At 60.9% G+C, this 6188-nt stretch overlaps 1 protein-coding gene across 1 annotated transcript in view; it reads right to left on the reverse strand.

Moving 5' to 3' along the window:
- The window catches only part of MMAB (methylmalonic aciduria (cobalamin deficiency) cblB type), a 66640-nt gene that overhangs the window by 24153 nt on the left and 36299 nt on the right, over positions 1–6188 (reverse strand). The window lies entirely within an intron of this gene.

Raw genomic sequence — 6188 nt, forward strand, 5'->3', positions numbered from 1 at the left:
TTTTCCCGCATCCATCCATCCCGGCCTCATTACCAGGGCGATCCCAGGAGCCGGGGGTTTGGGCAGATTGTAATGAGGAGCATGCGGTAGTAAAAGTCCTTCTAATAGGATTTATTTACTGTAATTGTGATTCGAGGCACAGTGCCATCCCCGGCCAGCGGGGCCGCGAGGAGGGGGCGTGGAGCTGAGGCTGGAGCAGGGATGCAACGGAGGAGCCAGAGCTCCCTGAGGGATCTGGGGGGTCCTGCTGGACCTGGAGCATGCAGCAGGAGCTGTCCCAGCACAGCCACCCCTGTCCCTTGCTCCAGCAGATGTTTCCTGGAGTATGGACACCACATCCCGCTTCCCAAGCATCCCAGCAGGAGCTGCCAGGCAGATCGTGTCACCTGGTGCTGCCAGGGATGGGGTCACCCATCTCAGGGCTTCCCACTGGAGCTGGGATTCAGGAGCTGCTTCCATGGCCCCGTGCATGGCACATCTCCATCCTCCTGAGCAGAGGCATCTCGGGGATTTGGGAGGCAAGGCTGCTCCATGGGATGCTCGGGTGGTACTGGGGTCACCACTCCTGCTCTGGTTTGGCTTCTGAGCACACGCAGTGCTGCAGCCAGATCCCCCTCTCCCAGCTGATCCCAATGCCAGGATGTGCAGCAGCTCCACTCCCACTCCAGCACTCATCCCGGACACTTGGAATGCCTCCTCTTGGGGTGCCCGAACCTGCTGGGAGTCCCCAGAGAAGGGAGCAGAGCCGGGAGAGCTTCTCTCTCGCTCACACTTCATTATTGTTGCTAAGGAAACCTCTTCCCAGGATCTCGCCTGGAACATGTCTGCCTCGGCGGGGCCGCACATCCATCTCTCCCAAAGTGCCCTGAGAGCCGGAGCCAGCACAGACAAAGGCGGGGATGGAGGCGGAGGCTGCTCCAGGACCACTGCTGCGGCTTTGAACCGCCCGGCCCGCCCGGAAAAGTTGTCAGGGATCATACAAGACACACAAAAAAAAAAAAAAATCCCAAATGGAATTTGGAATTTGCTCCAGTAGGCAGCAGGGCCAGGAGTTTGCAGCCATGCTCTGAGGGACGGCACAGTGGTGGGATTGGCAGGGACACTGGGATGGATCATCCCTCTCCTGTTTCAGCCCATCATTAATTTTGGTTGCCAGTTTATGGAGGGGACTGGTGCTCCCGGCCCTGTGTCCCCCCCCGTTCCCAGCTAATGCTTCCCACTGTAGCGAGACCAGTTCCCATCGTTCAGAATGAGCGATTCCCGCATTGATTTGCAGCTTCCTTTTGATGCAGCAAGAATTTATTCCTCGGGAAAGCGCTTTCTGTAGCCATCAGGGATTATTGATGGCGTTGAACTCACTCACTGCCCTCTGGATTGCAGCGAGCCCCGGAGCGCTGCGGTGCCCACGGGGTGGTGTGGGGGGACAGGGACAAGCCAGGGGGTCCTGGTGTAAGCATTGCTGGGAATTGGGAAAAATGTTAACAGGGCCAGGATGGCCCTAACAGCAACGTGGTGGATGCAGCACTGATCAAACCTGCTGCTGCTGTGGCACCAGCGTGAGCTCATGGCACACGTGGCACACGTGGCTCCATCCTTTGTCACTGGTCAGGCCATGAGCTTGTCGTGTGTCCCACGCCGGGCTCTGCAAGGCCCCCAAGGCATGGGAGCAGCATCGTAGCATGACTTCCAGGTGGGAGCCACCTGGAAGGCCCTGCATGGCACTGCCAGTCCCTTTCTCCGGGTGCTGGTGGCTCCTGCAGGCCCCCAGGGATGCTCCCAGAGCCTTGGGAGTGCTTGGCCCCAGTAGGGCCCTCTCTCCCTCCTGCTCTGGGTAATCCCAGCAGAGCACAGGTGCCCACAGCAGTGTGCCAGCCCAATGCCCTGCATCCTCCAGAACCCCACACCACGGCGGTGCCTTTTGTCCCACCCTTGCCAAGCCACTACCTCCACTTCTCCTCTTTCCCCCCTACATTCCTCATTAAAGAGAAGACTACAGATTTCCCAGCCTGTCTCCCGGTTTTATATTGAAAAGGCTAAATGATATGCTGACACCTTAATTACACCCCATTGTCACAATGCAGCGTGGCAGTGGTGTGAGTGATATGAGAAGAAAGGGCTGCGGCGTGCGTGGCAGATCCTTTGATTCGCGCTGGCAGGTTGGGAGCGACACAAACGGGGGCTCGCGCCAGCGTCACCCCCGCGCGCGGCACCGCGGCCCCGCCGGCGTCACCCCCGCTGCAGGACGGCTGGTTTGGGGCCCACGGTGGTGGCACTGGCATGGGAACATCCCAGGCTGAGGGATGTGGTCAAGCCCAGACGCCGTGGGTGGCCCCAGTCGCCCCAGCCTGTCCCCACTCCATCTCCATCCCCACCGAGGGCACAGGAGGCCACGGCTGCCAGCAGCGCTGAGGTTCCCTCCTTGGCAGAGACCCCAGCCAGGCAGAAATGTGCCAGTTAAGCGCTGGCTGCTGATTAGCGGGGGCTGGGGAATTCGCTGTGCCGGGGGAGCGTCGCCCTTCGCTACGCGCTGTGTTTGGGAAATCAGCGTCACCCGAGCGCTGGCAGCGCTGGCTCCCGGCCATCCCCCCGGCGCCGCGCCTGGGGCCGGCCCCCTCCATCGCCGAGGGGCTGGCAGGCGGTGACAGTGACGGCAGTGGCGGTGGCACACTGTGCCCAGCTGGAAATAGCCCCCTTGTCCCGCTGATTTCCCTCCAGTGCCTGTTGGCGCTGCTGTCACACGGTCGGTGGCTCCACGGCCCCTCACAGACTTGGCTTTGCCCTGATGGGTGTTGCTGTCCCCAAGGCTGGGTTGGGGTGCAGATGCAGTCTGGCTGTGCCTTCTGGGGGTCCAGCCAGTGTGGGACCCCTCCAGCTCGGCAGGACCCTGGAGGAGCAGCTCCCTGCCATGGTGGTGTGGCTGTACCCAGTGGGAGGGTGCAGGTGACACTCCTGTCCCCTTTCCCTGCCATGGCTGAGGGGATGAGCTTTCCTTCCTGTGCCACCTACCCACAGTCAGGGTTGTGCTTCCCCTTTCTCCTCCTCACACCACTGCTCTGGAAGTGGCAGCAGCAGTGGCACATGGGCAGTGCTGGTGGCACATGGCCTGTCCCCTATCCTGTCCCGCATCCCTCGAGGCTGGGAAAGAGGAGAAGGAAGAGAAGGGAGAGCCAGGCCGTGTTTTCCATTAACAAAATGTTGCCTTTTAAAATGACACGATGTGGGAACAGACATCAAACAGGCAGACGGATCGCCCGGCGGAGAGGCACTTCGCCACATGCATCCAGCAAATGCATTTGTTTTGGAAAATGCCATCCCAGGGGAGTGCGGGCAGGAGCAGGAGCATGTTCCAACAACTGGAAAAGCCTTTGTACGACCCACAGCAGAGCTGCTCACACGGCTGGGCAGCAGCACCACGAACCCAGGCACTGCGGGGCTGGTGGCTTCCCCAGGGCAGCCTGTGTCCCTGCTCCCTCTCCCAGCTCCCTGTCCCCATTCCCTGTCCCTGCTGCCTCTTGCTGTTCTATGTCCCCAGTCCACGTCCCAGCTCTGTGTCCTTGTCCTGTGTCCCAGTCCCACATCCCAGCCGTGTGTCCCAGCTGCATGTTCCTGCTCTGCGTCCCTGTCCCATGTTCCTGTCCCGTGGCCCTGTCCCGTGGCCCTGTCCCGTGGCCCTGCCCTGTGTCCCTGCCCTGCAGACATTGCTGACTCAAGCCAGTTACTGCAGAGCAGAGGACAGATTTGTGTCCCAGCTCCATGTGCCATCCTGGCCAATGCCGTGCCGTGCCAGGCCGTGCCGGAGGCACACAGACATTCCAGGGCAGTGGGTGCAGACTGGGAGAGCCTCAGGTGGGGCCAGACCCGAGCTGGCACCGCTGGGAAGCATCCAGGAGCCAATTTACATGCAAATGTCCTTATTAATCAAGGACACAGGAATGAGCAGAAACCCCCCAGCACAAGGGCAGAGGCTTTTTCACCGGATGCTTTTCAAAGTTGCTAATGAGGCATCAGCAGCTCTTTTCAGAGCCAGATTATTTGCTGTCTGGATTCTCCAGCGATCCCGTCTCCTCCGCTTCCAGCATCGCCCAGCCCGTCCCCAGCCCAGCCCGGCTGGAACACCGGGAACCGGAGGAAAACAGGAGCAGGGATGTGGCGGCCCCGGTTGCAGTGCGAGGATAAAGCCCCGGGTCTGCAGCGCCCGGCCCGAGCCGTGGGGACCCGAACCTGCTGGCTGGGTCCTGCCCCGGGGTCACTGTCCCCACGCAGCATCCCCAGCTGCCCTCTCGTGTCCCCGCCACCCCTGAGCCATCCCTGCATCTCCTCCTGTTGGCAGAAGGGCCTGGAACCCCTCCGTGGCGTGGCGCTCAGGGACACAGCGTCCATCAGCAGTGTCCACCTGGGCGCTGTCCTCGCGTCCCCACACTGCCCGGTGTGGGACAGGGACCCTGAGGGGGACATGGGGCTCAGCCGCCTCCGTTCCCGGCCCAGCCACCCCATTCCCGGGGCTCTTCCCGCTTCCCGGAGGCCCCATCCCCGCTCCGCGGTGTTTATTCCTGCGCGGGGCTTTGTCTGCTGCCCTTAATCTGATTTCGTGCAGTTCAGGCGTAGGAGCCTTGGGAGGAGAGGGGGAGAGCGAGCCGGGGGGGCTCGAGGGGGGTCTCAGAGGCCCCGCTGCAGCGCCCGGCGGGGAAAACTCAGTGGGTGCTTTGGGGGGGGGGATCCCTGGGGCTGTATTCCCAATCTGGTTGAGTTTCCCGGTTTCCACCCTGAGATGGAGGGGTTGCAGAGGGACTGGGAATCTGGGACACGAACTGGGGTTGCAGGGCGTCATCCCCAGCCTCAGCCGTCCCTGTGGTCCCCACAGCCCATCCTTGTCCCGCTGAGGGACCCCAACCAGCACAATCCCGGGGGTGACGCTGTCCCTGTCCCTGCTCCCAGCTCTGGAGGGGGATCTGCCAGCTGTGGAAGCAGGAAGGATGTTGGCACCTGGCACAGGGGCTGAATCTGCCTGGACTGAGGGACTGGGGACGCTCAGGGCACTGGGATGCTCAGGGACACTGAGGACACCTGAGGCACTCACCTGGCACTTGCAGGGCAGCAGGAGTGGCTCTGTCCTCACCGAGGGTCCCATCCCTGCCCTTTGTGCCAGCCTCACCTTTAGGTGCTCGAGAGAATCCACGAGCCAGGATTTCATGGATAAAACACTGGGACCCCTCCATGGCCATCCTGCTTTCCTTACCCAGCTCTGCTTCGAGGCAGAGCCAGCATTAAAACTCATTAATAGGACACAAAAGTCATCAAAATAAAATAGACTTGTTGGGGTGACTCCCCCTGCACAAACAAACGCTGCCTGATTCAATTAACGGGGCAGTTAAGCAGATAATATTGTTAAGCAAAGCAAAACAGCCTTTTGATGTGTTAATCATCCTCGTGCCTGGAAAAAGTCACCGAAAGCAAGGAAATCTGGGCCCCCGTTTGAGGGGAGGCAGCGACACAGCGATGGCAGGAGCAGGGTCGGGATCCTGGGGTGGGATGGGGATGGAGCAGGGCGGGAGGGGGTGGATGAGGACCCGTGTGCCATCGCCCACCTTTGCATGTCAACCACGTCCCCGATTTTATTTCGATTTCATTTAACTGAGGCAATTTCTGAGCAGCTCTGGGTCGTGGCTGCCAGCGCCGGCTGCGTCGTTTCTCTGGAATTTTATTTAATTTCCCAGTGGGAAAGAACCAATATTGGAGATCTCGGGCAAAACCTGCCTCTGGTTTCCTCGAGAAGAATGAAATGAAGTGGGGGGTGTGCGGAGCAGAATGTGGAGCACCGAGGGGATATTTCAGCCTCGGTGGGTCCTTTGGGTGAACGTGGGAGCGGGCAGCTCCCTGGAGCATTCCCAGCTGTTCCTTCCCAATCCTATCGGGAATCTCAGCCTTGAGAATGGTGGAGGCAGTGAGGCAAAGGGGCTGCACGGGATCTGGGATTGTTCCTCTCCCGGGAACGCTGCACTGGGCTCAGCCCCACTGCAGCCCCCAGAGGAGCCGCTGCCGGGGCTCTGCGGGCACATATCCCTGAGCTCCCTTTTTAACTCCCCCAGAAATGGGATTTATTTCCCCCCGCGTTGGGATCTCGGCCCCCAGCACCCCGAGGGAAGAGCTGGCAGCACCCACTGTCCCCACAGCCCCCGCGGGGACCGGCC

This window comes from Corvus brachyrhynchos, unplaced genomic scaffold, assembly GCF_000691975.1.
Source record: "Corvus brachyrhynchos isolate BGI_N302 unplaced genomic scaffold, ASM69197v1 scaffold114, whole genome shotgun sequence".
In the NCBI taxonomy this organism is placed as follows: domain Eukaryota; kingdom Metazoa; phylum Chordata; class Aves; order Passeriformes; family Corvidae; genus Corvus; species Corvus brachyrhynchos.